A 14,299-nucleotide genomic window follows, 5' to 3' on the forward strand; every position below is an offset into this window, starting at 1 on the left:
TTGTAAATAGAACAATGTGGTTAAAAGCAGTAAGATTGTGCTGGCTCAGGGACATTAGCCATCGCTTTAAACTTTAATATCTGCTTTCAGGTGCTAGGGATCTTTTTACCTAGAATCCTTACCTGATCTCTAGGCTTCTGAGACAGTTAATTTATACTTCTAAAGTGTTCTTGAGCTTTTAACCCTTAAAGTACCTTAACCTATAACAAACAAAGGTTTGTTATAACCTATAACCAAGAAGCTACACTAAACTCTGTTCTTTTCTGTCTAGAATTTCTTTTCAAGCTCTCTCAGGTTTTAGGTGGATATAGTCAACTCACATTGATGCACCATTCTGTAGGCAGAGGCTGCTCATTTGTTTCTCAGCTGCCGAGACCCAAAATAATCAGACAGAAACTATATTAATTACAATACTGTTTGGCCAATAGCTTATGTGTATTTCCATCAAGCTCTTACATCTTAAATTGACCCATTTCTATTATTCTGTGTATTACCATGAGGCTCGTGGTTTACTGGCAAAGTTCTGGGGCACATCTGTCTCCTTCAGAAGCTACATGGCATCTCTCTGACTCTGCCTACTCTCTCTATATATATCTCTTGCATCCTGATTATATTCTTCTTTGATATTGGCCCAAGGAATCTTCTTTATTAACCAATGGTAATAAAACATATTTACAGCATAAAGAGTGGAATCACACACAACCCCATGGCTAAGGATACTCTTAAAATTTCAGAATAACAGTATTCTCTAAATTTAACTTAGGTTTTGCATGTGAGGGAATAATTCAAAAGAAATAATGGAAACTCTGGTCATGAAAAACATTTATCTCAGAAACCTCTAGTACAGTAGCATAGATGGACAATGTGGCTATCAATATTGGGAAATCTCTTCCTTTCTTCCAGGTGGTAACTTACTGTGTAGGGCTGCGAAGTTCAAATGCCTTCTGAACTGTTCAATTAGAGACAGCCTAAAATAGCAAAAAGTAATTGTCAAGACATAAATAATCACTGTTAGTGGGCTGGGCTATAGCTCTGTCTACTGGCCTATCATATACAGGGCCCAGGATAAGACTGGTTACCAACATGGAAAAAAGAGTGTAAAAATTACAAGGAGGAAAGAAAGAAAAGAAAAGCACATTCACTGTTGTACTCTTGAGAAAATAACCATTTTTTAATTTTTGCTTGTTATTGACTACCATTATTGAGAAGGTGACTATCCTGGGTAGTTTTATGACAATAACACAATCTGGAGTAGTCTGAAAGGTAGGAACCTTAGTTGAGAAAATTGCCTCTATAAGATTCAACTGTAGGATATTTTCTTAATTAGTGATTGATGCCCCCTTTCAAAACAAAAACACTGAATCTAATCTCTTATTTAGCTTTCTTCCTTGTCATTATCCATAACGACTTGCAACCAACACTCTAAACAAAGGCAAACATCGACAATCCATTTTGGGGGGGGGGACGAATGTGAGAGAAGCTTTCTAGGCTACTTCCTGCTGATTGGGGGCACTGGTAATCTTTGAGGGACCCTGAGAAAATTTAGGATTAAGGTCAAGTCCTGACCATTCTGTGAGCCTGAATTATCTCTGCCATCAGTCTTGAAGCTGTTCTGGATGTAGAACTCAGAGGAAACTGCAACAGAGGTTCTCTGAAACATAGGATTGTCTGGACCAATCATTCCCACTGAACATTTTTCAGAGGGTCTTCCTTGACCAAACCTTATTTTTCTTTTTTCTTTTTTTTTAAATTTATTTATTTATTAAGGATTTCTGCCTCCTCCCCGCAACCGCTTCCCATTTCCCTCCCCCTCCCCCGATCAAGTCCCCCTCCCTCATCTGCTCGAAGAGCAATCAGGGTTCCCTGACCTGTGGGAAGCCCAAGGACCGCCCACCTCTATCCAGGTCTCCTAAGGTGAGCATCCAAACTGCCTAGGCTCCCCCAAAGCCAGTACGTCCAGTAGGATCAAAAACCCACTGCGATTGTTCTTGAGTTCTCAGTATTCCTCATTGTCCGCTATGTTCAGCTAGTCCGGATTTATCCCATGCTTTTTCAGACCTAGGCCAGACAAACACATAGGCATCCTTATGAATATTAACCTTCATCAGGCGATGAAAGGAGACAGAGACAGAGACCCACATGGGAGCACTGGACAGAAATCTCAAGGTCCAAATCAGGAGCAGAAGGAGACGGAGCACGAGCAAGGAACTCAGGACCACAAGGGGTGCACCCACACACTGAGACAATGGGGATGTTCTATTGGGAAACCTTATTTTTCTTAACCAAGAATGAATCCACAGCCTCTCATTTCCTGTGGAAACAAAATCAGATTCTCTTTTCCAAAGCAATGTATCTTTGACTTAAAATTTGAAGTTAAGGCATTTTCAAAATATATCAGTTGGATCAATCCAGCATCATTTATAATCAAATTTCTTTCAACAGCTGTTGCTCATTTCTTAGCAGTCAGATAATTCAAAGAGAACACAATAACACAGTATCCATATTCTCTATGTATTGTGTATTTTTCTTTCTTTTTTAACTCTATTTTTTATTTTTAGTTTTTTGAGACAGAGTTACTCTGTGTATCTTTGGCTGTACTGGAGCCCACTTTGTAGACCAGTCTGGGCTTGAATTCACAAAGGTCTGCTTCCCAATTTCTGGTATTAAAGGGGTGTGCCACCACACATTGCTCCTCTATATCTCTTTTTAATGACTTTCTCTATTCTTTTTCTTTTCTCTCCTAAGACTATGCATATTTTAAAACACACTGTAAACCATTTAGAAGTTTATTCTTCTGTTTGAATCTGTCTTTACTGTATAGCTCTATCTTTTTCTGAGCACATGAGTCTTTATCTGTTAAGAAGCATGGTTAAGATTAAAGCTAAGGCTTTTGTGGCTGGCTCTGCCCCATTCTTTAGCTTTCTGAAAGTCTAGCTTCATGGTGGAGGTACAGGCAGGAGCCATGTTTTGAAAAGAAAAATTGGGGACATAGATATGATATGATAAAAGGGTAGATTATTAAATCTACTCTGAAATAAAAACAGGGAGGATATAGATATGATAAGATACAACGGTAGATTACTAGATTTACTTAAAAAAAAGCCAACTATTAGTTTTAAATATTCTACATTGGATTGGACTTTTGTATATTTTATACAAATTTTGTATATTGATACAAATTTGAAATTAATTTTTAAAAACATACTGTATATACATTTCTAATCTTGTTCAAGGTATTATACCTACACAACTCATTTAACAAAGTAGTCTTTAATTTCTAGTCTTTTAAATTTATTGTTACCAACTGTATAGGATAATAAGAAAATGTAGCTTAGTAATTAGTCACCTATTATAATTGAACTTGTTGTTACATTAGGTATGTTTTCAAGGTCAAACAAAGATAAGTTTTAGATAGAAAACATATTTTTTTGGGAGTCACTTGCTTGCACTTCCTGCTTACTCAGTTAATATTATTTCCTTCTTGGAGTTTTGAGGAAGTTGAAGAATAGATATAGTTATATTTTCCCTTGTTTACTTGACACAGAAACAAAGTTATGATAGAAAGTAAATTATGTATAAGACTTTGGACTCACCAAGATAGGGTAGATATGAAATATTTTCTCTGAATTTGTCAAATGCAAATGGATTGGGCATTTTAATGTATTTATTGCCTGTATATATTGTATATAGTCATTGTACTTATTGTATATAGTTTCTCATATGTTAGTTATAGCCTTCTTTTTTATTTTAGCAAAAAGGGGAAATATATTTCATTTGTATTTTAATAAATAAATCTTGCCTGAAGATCAAAGAGTAAAACAGCCCCGTTGATCAGCCTTACAGACCAGGCAGTGGTGACACACACCTTTAATCCCACATTAATTTGCCATAGAAACCAGGTGGTGGTGCATGCCTTTAATCTTAGCCCTAGAGAGTAATATAAAATGGGAGGAGACAGCTCTCACACACAGTTTCATTCTGAGATTCCTGGAGGCAGGATCGCCATTTCAGACTGAGGTAGAGGTAAGAGCCAGTGACTGGCTGTTTTGGTTTTCTGACCTTTAGGTTGAATCCTAGTATCTGCCTCTGCGTTTTTACTAATCGTACTACATTTCTCCCCAAGTAATTCCGGTCATGGTGTTTCACCACAACAATAATAACTCAAACTAAGACAGTGAATGACATGTTAAACCCTGTTGTGTTCTGGAAACACAATCCTTCTAGCCTCCTTTGACTCTAATTTTCTATCTCACTCTTGTTCTTCATGTCTAAGCTTTTGGGCCTTTAATGCCTCTGCATCTCTTCCCATAACTGACTCCCTCTTGGTTTGCTATTTAACCCACCCACTATCACTGGATGGCTAATGCCATGGAAAAATAAGTGGCCTTCTTCAGTTCTTTCTTCTTGCTTTTTTTGGACGGTGCTGAGGAGAGAACCCAGGTTTCATACAGTATGCACACCCTACCACTCAGCTTCAAGGCCAGCACATCCTTGCATCCTAATGTTCTGTCAAGGGCCGGTTGACTGGTTTAGCCTCTCCTACTCAGTAGCTTCCTTTTTAAGCCTCTTTACCATATATTATTTTCCTGGTTGCCCTTTGAAATGTTGTTTGCATTCCTTTGACTTCTGTCCTTAGGAAAATGCCACCCAGATCTGAACCAACCTGTTCCCATGGATCATAGAAAGAAAGCAGAGGCGGGGGGTGGGCAAACTATTCAGGCAATGGCAACATTTTTAGTTTGATATTCCTGACATTTCCAGTTTGATATTCGAAGATGACCTTGACTGTATGGGACCTTTGGTCTCTATAGGAAACACCTGAAAGAAATGGTTTCAAGAAAAAAGATTTATTTTGGTTCTTGGTTTCAGAGGTGCTAGATAACTGTTTTGGCTTATGGCAGGCAGGAACTTCATGGAGAAGGGCCTGACAGAGGAAGACTATTCATCTCATCTTGGCCCATAAAACAGATGTGTAACAGGGTCCAGAACTTAGCAGGCCCTGAGACCTTAGCACAACTGACTCCATGATGGAAGTGCCATTCAGGATGTAAAACTCAGCACATAGATAGTACCACCTGCCAAAACTAAAGGAAAGGCCTGATCCATCAAAGTCCATAGTTCTGGGAAAGTCTCAAAATGTACCAATCTTCCTTTTTAGCTTCTGTAGGTCTACTTCTGGCTAACTGTTCTTGTTAACTGAAATATGTCAATCCAGAATATGGTTTCTGAGCTTAAAATCTCATCCTGATAAAGACTCTTTCCTACACTGGTATCCTGATCACCCATTGTAGTCGCCAGGATATAGTTTCTGAGCTTAAAAGTTCATCCTGAAAAAGACTCCCTGCTACACTGGGTGCACCCGGTGCAGTCATTAGCCAGCCAATAAAGACTTTCTATTGGCTTAAACCCATGTCTGGGGTACCATCCCTGGTGAATACCCCACAGCAAGTATCTGCCAATCAAGGCCCTCTTTGTATTTTCCACAACCTCCTAAAAATGCCATCAGATCACACACATCACAGACTGATTCTGTTGATTAGGTGAAAGCCTGTATAATCCACTCTCATCCTCCACTAGAGGGAGACCGTGAGCCGCTGTGGGGACATTTCAAACCATAACACAGATACAGCATAGCGTATGTTCCATTTCCTCTACAGTTCCTTATAAATCCCCCTATGATTCCTTTTGCAGTTGTGCCAAATTTTTAAAAAAACATATTGTTTTTTTCCCCCTGTGTGTGTAGTGCAAGTGGATGAACCTTGGTTCTTATGTATGGTAGATAAACACTTACACTGAGCTATACTCTCAGCCCTTTAGACCTGATTACATTACTGGTTTAAATCCAACTCTTTAGGGTAAGATTTCTTTTATTTCTCAGACAGACACTGCTCAACTTTGCAAATCTTGTGACAGGACATAATGGAGAACTGAGTTAAATGCAAAAGCAGAGCAAAGAGGAGCACTCAGGCTAAACCTTTATTTGGTGAAGTTGACTGAGGAAACGTGCTGGATATTTGTTCAGTCTTAGAAGGGAATTGTGACAAGCAAGAAACATCGGAAGAGAAAGGTGCTCACCTTGTTTAAACAGGTAAGCTCTTTTCAGTAAATCACCCATGGAGTAGGGAGCAGCAGGGCCCCCTAGCTTGTCCTCATTAGCAGAAAGGGGGTTGGGTTTAAGTTTCATCCTAATGTCATTCAAAAGGAAATGCAGAGATTACTAGAGTCCCCTCTGCTGAGGCATCTGTGGCTGGCGAGAAACAAAAAGCAGCCAGTTATGGGTTCCTACTTATTGTTCCAGAAGTTTCTCTGGCATTGGAAACATTGAGACCTGAGCTTTTCAAACACCTTTCTTCTGGGCGAGGTGACCACCACTTCTACCTCTCACATTGAAGCCACCCAACTGAATTAAAAAGAAACTTTGAACTCAGGGGTAAATCTGTAGATCATGTTGACATAGATTGTAGCCCTAAGGTATCCTCAATCTTATTAATTTAAGGTGTGAAACACCAAGCCCAGTTTTGTTCTCTCTTGACTCTGTTCCATATCTTAATAATCCTTCTTCACCTTCTTCTCAGGTTAAGGAAATGACACGATTAAAAGGAAGTTATAACTGGGATCATCTTTGTGGATTCCCGAGAGTCTCCCTGGCATCAGATTTCTCTCCAGCCCCCAAATGGGCCCCCATCAAGAAATCTCTTCCATTACTCTTCTCCACTCTTCCCCAATCACTCCAACCTGATCGCACATGTTTCCATCCCCCATCTTCCCACCCCCAGTTTGCCCAGGAGATCTCATCTATTTCCCCTTCCCAGAGAAATACAGTGTGCTTGGATTTATAGAAGGACAGAGCCATTGTCCAACTCCAAAGCCAGCTTTGATTTTTTAAGTGAGTCATGACTATTATTTAAGTTTATGTTCAGTGATTCTTACCCCCAGATGACCTGTTTTTATAAGTTATAATTCTCTTTGCTTGGGGGTTCTATCTGGAAAATTATCTTTTCCTCTTTAGGCATCTAGATTTCCAGGTCTTTTGACTTTTTGAAGATGAGTATTTTCCTGCAAAGACAAGAACAGAACCCTGCCCCAACTCTCATGAGGTTTCCTTACCACCTGTGTGATTGTCACGTTTCTCCTTTTCAAATCAAATCTTTATTAATTTTGATGGTATCCATAGCTTTTCTTCTTCTGTGGAAACAAGAACAAAACCCCTTCCCCAACATAGCACATCTCCTGGTTTCCATGTGAGATCAACACATCCTTGAAACACACCTGTTGATTTAATTCAGAAGTTTTTTCTATTACCCAGTGTCTCTCTGCTTCTGCTGTTCCTTTCTCATTAATATTAAGAAAATTCAAGGTTAATAAAGCATTATGCAATCTATTTCTAGGAGTATTTTTCATCCCTTTCTGTTTGCTTAACATATCCTTTATAATTTGATTTGATCTTTATATAACTGCCTGATGTGTAGGATTGTTTGGTATACTTGTAATATCCTTTATATTATAATAAGCAAAAATTTTCTTAGAGACATATGCTGGACCATTATCTGTCTATATTTGTGCAGGTATATCCATGCTGGCCATAACTTCTAATAAATGTGTGATTACTGAATCAACCTTTTCTGAGCTCAAAGAATTTGCCCAATGAAAACCTGAATAAGTGTCAATGGTGTGGTGTACATATGGTAATTTTCCAAAATCTGCAAAGTGAAACACATCCGTCTGCCAGATTTCAGTTTTTTGGGTACACTTTGGGTTACTCACTGTAGGTAGTGGTGTTTGGTTATAGAAAGAACAAGAGGGACATCTCCTTATAATCTCCTTTGCTTGTTGTCATGTAATAGAAAACTCTTTCTTTAAACCTTTGCTATTGACATGATGTTTCTTATGGAATTCTGAGGCCTTCAGCATACTTCCAATCAATAATCAATCAATTTCTGCATTACCTTGTGCTAGAGGATCTGGCAGACCCATATGGGATTGGTTGTCTGTTATGTTAATGGGACAAAGCCTTTTTCTGATTATATCTTGAACTTGTATGAATAATGAAGTCAATTTTGTATCATCTGGTATAAATTCAGTAGTTCCAATATGCAAGACAACTCTTTCTGCATATTGTCAATCAGTAACTATTCGAGATGTTCTTTGAAATTCCTTAGTACCTTGAGAATAGCATATAATTCTGTCTTTTGGACAGAATTATAAGAGCTTTGTTCTACCTTATCTAAATCTTCTAATTTGTAACCTGCCTTTCTTTCCTGATTTATTTGCATCAGTGTAGAATGTACAGGCTCCAGTTATTGGTGTGTCACATACAATACGGGGTAGGACCCAAGTCGTTCTCTTTATAAAGTTAATTTTGTCACTGTTGGGATAATTGCTATTAATCTCGCCTAAAAAAAACCAGCACAAGCTCTTTGCCAAGGTCCCTTGTCTTCCCATAATTTTTTTTATTTCATCAGTAGTGAAAGGCACTATAATCTCTGCTGAGTCTATTCCTGCTAGTTGACGAAGTCTCCATTTCCTTTTTTTTTTTGTTTTTTTTTTTTTCGAGACAGGGTTTCTCATTTTCCTTTTATAATTAATTCACAGACATTTTCCACATAAGTTTTTATTTTTTTACTTTGTTTATGTGGTAAAAAGTTCCATTATAAGAAAATATCTTCCCTTTGTATTAATATTCATGTAAGGGAAATTCTGGAAGGCAATATGACTAGAATGCAATTAAGATTTGGGTTCACCTGATCCACATGTGCCTCCTATAATTTCTCTTCAAAGACAATCAATTCCTTTTTGCTTCAGCTGTTAATTCCCTGGGACTATTTAAGTCTTTGTCACCATCTAAGGTTTTGTTTAAATGAACTATTAGATTAGGTATTATCCTCAGAGCTGGTTGTGGGTTGGAAATGTCTCCTAACAATCTTTGAAAGTCATTAAGAGTCCATAATCAGTCTCTCCTAATTTGTGCCTTTTGTGTTCTAATTTTCTGTAAATCTATTTTAACCTAGGTAATTGACAGAATCTCATCTTTCTATTTTTTTCAGGAGATTTTGTAATTCCCATTTCGGCAAAACTTTCTTTACTTCTTCAAACATTCTTTCTAAAATATCTACGTTTGAATCAGATAGCAAAATATCATCCATGTAATGGTAAATTACAGATTTAGGGATTTTTTTTTTTACGTATTATTTCCAATGGCTGATTTATAAAGTATTGGCATAGGGTGGGGCTATTGAGCATTCCCCATGGGAGGATGGTCCGCTGTTATCTACTAGTGGGCTGAAAAATATTATAAGTAAGTACTGTGAAGGCAAATTTTTCTATGTCCTTTTCTTGTAAAAGTTTAGTGAAGAAACACTCTTTTAAATCAATAACTATAAAAGGTCATCTTTTTGGTAATAGAAAAGGCAGAGGAATTCCAGATTGTAGAAGGCCCATAGGTTGAATTGCCTTGTTGGCAGCTCTTAGATCTGTCACCATTCTCCTTTTACCAGTTTTCTTTCTTATAACAAATACAGGAGAATTCTTTTTTTTTTTTATAGGCACGACTTTCTTTCATCCTTTACATATCTTAACAGTTTAAATTTGGTCCTGAAAATGTTTGAGCTTCTATTATCCCCTTTCCTAATCACCTTTTATACTTTAATTTTTAAAAACATCAAGTCTTTGAAATCAGTGTTCTGTTATTTAAAACAGTTGACACTTTTCGCTTTAACAGCTTCAAAATCCACACACATAAAACTTCATAATACAGTGGCCAAGTTTCATCCTATTTATGACATTTACCCATTTGATTTCTGTAATTATATATAGTTCTGTCATCTAAAATATACCACTTCAATCTCCTACATTTCAAGAATGATCTTTAGGAGTCACTAAGTATATTTTCTGTGGAGTTATTTCTGACAATATTTTTCAGAATATGGGAATATATATGTATATGTATACTCTTGTGAGTTCAGTCTGTTTTCTGAAACTTTCTGTATATACCTGTGAAATTTTTTGTATCATTTTGTGATAATGTAGTCCCCAAAAATTATTTTTAAATTATATGCTAATAGTCAATGGAAGCATTTCAAGGAATTGTTCATATGTTTTTGCATTTGTCATTCCAACCATGTTTACCCTATATGACCATGTCACTACTTACTTTCACAGAAGACAAGGGATCTCAGTCCACTCTATCAGAGTAGCACTTAAGCTAAGAGTCTGTATTATGCTTTTTTTTTTTAACTTTTTTTTTATTGAGAAAAGGAGAAAAAAAACCAAGTTTCCTCCTCCTCCCAGCCTCCCATTTCCCTCCCCTTCCTCCCACCCTTCTCCCCCTCCTCCCACCCTTCTCCCCCTCCCCCTACTCCTCTCCCCCTCCCTCTCCAGTCCAAAGAGCAGTCAGGGTTCCCTGCCCTGTGGTAAGTCCTAGGTCCTCCCCACTCCGTCCATTTCTAGGAAGGTGAACATCAAACTGGCTAGGCTCCCACAAAGCCAGCACATTACGTAGGTTCAAAACCCCGTGCCATTGTCCTTGGTGTCTCATCAGCCCTCATTGTTCGCCATGCTCAGAGAGTCCAGTTTTATCCCATGCTTTTTCAGTCACAGTCCAGCTGGCCTTGGTGAGCTCCCAATAGATCAGCTCCACTGTCTCAGTGGGTGGGTGCACCCCTCGTGGTCCCGACTTCTTTGCTCATGTTCTCCCTCCTTCTGCTCCTCATTGGGACCTTGGGAGCTCAGTCCAGTGCTCCAGTGTGGGTCTCTGTCTCTATCTCCATCCATCACCAGATGAAGGTTCTATGATGATATGCAAGATATTCGTCAGTATTGCTATAGGATAGGGTCATTTCAGGTTCCCTATCCTCATCTGCCCAAGGAACTAACTGGGGACCTCTGCTTGGGCTCCTGGGAGCCACTCTAGGTTCAAGTCTCTTGCCAACCCTAAGGTGGCTCCCTTAACTAAGAATTGTGCTTCCGTGCTCCCCTATCCAACCTTCCTTTATCCCAATCCTCCCTTTTCCCCAAGTTCCTCCCATTCTCCCCTTCTCCCTTTTCTCTCTCCATCTCCCCTTACCCCCATCCCACCCCACCCCCAAGATCTCAGTTTTCTCCCCGGCAATTTTGTCTACTTCCCATAGCCAAGAGGACAACTATATGTTTTTCCTTTGGTTCACCTTCTTACTTAGCTTCTTTAGGATCACCAATTGTAGACAAAGGTCTGATCTCCAAAATATATAGAGAACTCAGGAAACTAGACTTTAAAATGCTAATTAACCCAATTAAAAAATGGGGCACTGAACTGAACAGAGAATTCTCAGCAGAGGAAGTTCAAATGGCCAAAAGACACTTAAGGTCATGCTCAACCTCCTTATCGATCAGGGAAATGCCAATCAAAACAACTTTGAGATATCATCTTACACCTGTCAGAATGGCTAAAATAAAAAACTCCAATGATAGCCTTTGCTGGAGAGGCTGTCTAGGAAGGGGTACCCTCATCCATTGCTGGTGGGAATGCAATCTTGTGCAACCACTTTGGAAATCGGTGTTTCGGTTTCTCAGGAAATTCGGGATCAACCTCCCCCTGGACCCAGCAATACCACTCCTGGGAATATACCCAAGAGATGCCCGATCATATGACAAGAGCATTTGTTCAACTATGTTCATAGCAGTATTATTTGTAATAGCCAGAACCTGGAAACAACCTAGATGCCCTTCAATGGAAGAATGGATGAAGAAAGTGTGGAATATCTACACATTAGAGTACTACGCTGCGGTAAAAAACAATGACTTCTCAAATTTTGCATGCAAATGGATGGAAATAGAAAACACTATCCTGAGTGAGGTAACCCAGACCCAAAAAGATGAATATGGGATGTACTCTCTCATAATTGGTTTCTAGCCATAAACAAGGGTCATGTATTATGCTTTTTAAAGCAAATTCATTCAGACATTAAAAACAAAATTTAAAGTAGTTGTTCAAACCTGCCTTAGTATTGTGGCCACTCCCATTTCCTCAAAGATGAGGCAATATATGTAACCCAGCGAGAAAATGCTACATCATCTTTGGGAAAAGTGATTCAGCTGTGAGGACAATGGCCTTCCCACAGCACTACAGCTCTAAGCTGCAGAACCATTACCAAAAATGATGTTAAACAGCAATGTATAAACATTCCATAAATGTTTTAACAGAATTGGGCTTTTCTTCAAACTGTCTCTTTCATAGTCAAAACTGTCTTTTTCATCATCAAAATAAACAAACCAAAAATGTTGAAACCACTTAATAAACTTACAAACTTGAAAAATTAGACACTTCAGTTAGGCAATAACATTCATGTTATGAAAGCAATATATTCGAAATTTCAAAGACATTACAAGTTCTGTACAATATCTCTCATCAGAAGATGAAGCTTTCAAACTCCATGATCTTCTTGCCAGGGAGGACTATGGCATCGTTCGCTAGTTGGAGGTCGATCTATTTCAAGGCATGTCTTGTTGGTATAGTAATGTTGGGATGGTAAAACGTGCAGTCTGGTCTTGCACACTGAGTATTAAACCTACAGTGTTTTGGGTGGTAGAAGGGACATTCTATTTTCTTACAAGCTGGGAAGTAACGGCAGACAGAGCTGTTCATTAGAAGATGGTGCTGGTGAAGGAACTACTGGTTTTGAAGTCAGTACTGGAATTCTTCTATTGATGTGAGTGAAGGGACAATCTGGCTTAGTACACTTTGCATCAGATTTACAGTTTGGATGCACAAACCAACATCTTTCAGCAAATTTACAATCGGGAAAGGCTTTGCAAGGTGAAATGCGATGATGCTATTCACACTCGTCCCCATTCTTACAAGCAGGCCAGTACTTGGAACGTTCCAGAAGCTTTTCTGGTTTTTGTGCCACACTCGGTTCAGTCATCTCAGCTGGGCTCATCTCCATTGTCTATACCACTACTGGGTCAATCTGCAGTCGGGATAATAACTGCCTCTGCTGAGCGCCTTGATTTTTTTCTGTCCCATCTCCTTTTGCTTCCTCCTCTTTAACAGGGGGACTTATTCTGGGGACGTTGCTTTGCCCCTGGACCATTTCCGCTAGCAATTCTTCTTGAGCAGTTCGAGTTCTGGGAACGACTGAAAGTGTCTATTTCTGTGGATCTGCAGAAGAATTAGTTGTATTTGTTATGGACTTGAGCTTCGGAGATGGCCTTCAAAATGATATTCTTGTTGGCTTGTTTAGAAGGTGGAAGAGAAGGTCTCCTCTTAGGCTTTGCCGGCACCTACACAACTGCTGGACAAACTTCCTATCCAGGAGCCATAATCCTCATCTTCCTCCTCCTCGTCTCCATCACGACTGAATCTTTTTACTTTTGCGACTGAACTTACCACAGACAACTTTCTCTTCCGAAAGTGTTCATCCTCAATACTCATTTTATCCAAGTTGTTTCTGGAAGAAGGGGCTGTAAGTGACGTCTATGATGCTAAGCACTTCCGGTTCACACAACCGTCCTGCTTCGTACACCTGGCTGCTCCGTAAATCCAGCTGCTTGGCAGCGTGAGTACTGTTTGCAGCCTGTTTATATGAGTGCTACTGTCTGCATTGCTACTTGCAGGTGGTCGATAAATTTCAGTAGAAGGGCGAGGAGAACCATATGTAAGTGTCACTGTAGGGTTTTTTTTTTTTTTTTTTTTTTTTTTGAGATAAGGGATTTTCCTGTACAAAATTGAGGTCTTCATCAATGAGATCATCTGGTTCTGGCTTGATATCAATCACATGTTCAGAGGGTGATGGCTTCCCCAGAGGTTAAAATATGGAACGCTTCATGAATTTGCGTGTCTTTCTTGTGCAGAGGGCATGCTAATCTTCTCTGTATCATTCCAATTTTAGTATCGGTGCTGCCGAAGTGAGCACAATATAGGAGAGGGCTAGATGAGAACCTGCTAAGGCAGAGAGACTGAAGAAGAACTTGCTGATAATTCCTCCTTGCTGGTGTCTCCAAAAGGTGCTTTCTTCTGCTCCATCAAATCAAAAAGCTGCCATGCTCAAAGTCCCTCCCTACCACCTGTGCAACTCTCCATCTGTCTTCCAGATGCCCTCTGACTCTATGATTACATTCTATCAGCTAGTTGCTGACTCTGCCTCCTCAACCATGGTTGATATTTTTAAATTAAAGCAAATGCAAACTCAGACTTCACGCTCTTATTTATTCAGCAGCATACATGTTTGGTAAGAAAACAAAATTTATTTTGAAATGGTCATTAAGGTTGTCACAGAATCTGACTATTACAGTTGCTTGTGGAGAAAAACAATAGTTTAAAGAT

General features: G+C 39.1%; 1 non-coding gene and 1 pseudogene across 1 annotated transcript; both read right to left on the minus strand.

Moving 5' to 3' along the window:
* Window positions 1–12,460: 12,460 nt before the first annotated feature.
* On the minus strand, window positions 12,461–13,775 carry LOC121434074 (annotated as a pseudogene).
* Window positions 13,776–13,782: 7 nt separating this feature from the next.
* On the minus strand, window positions 13,783–13,889 carry LOC121434185. The gene has a single exon (XR_005972400.1). It is a non-coding gene; the product is annotated as a U6 spliceosomal RNA (small nuclear RNA).
* Window positions 13,890–14,299: the final 410 nt, after the last annotated feature.

Source organism: Microtus oregoni, unplaced genomic scaffold, assembly GCF_018167655.1.
Source record: "Microtus oregoni isolate MIOR12 unplaced genomic scaffold, Mior012 000042F_ref0000377, whole genome shotgun sequence".
In the NCBI taxonomy this organism is placed as follows: domain Eukaryota; kingdom Metazoa; phylum Chordata; class Mammalia; order Rodentia; family Cricetidae; genus Microtus; species Microtus oregoni.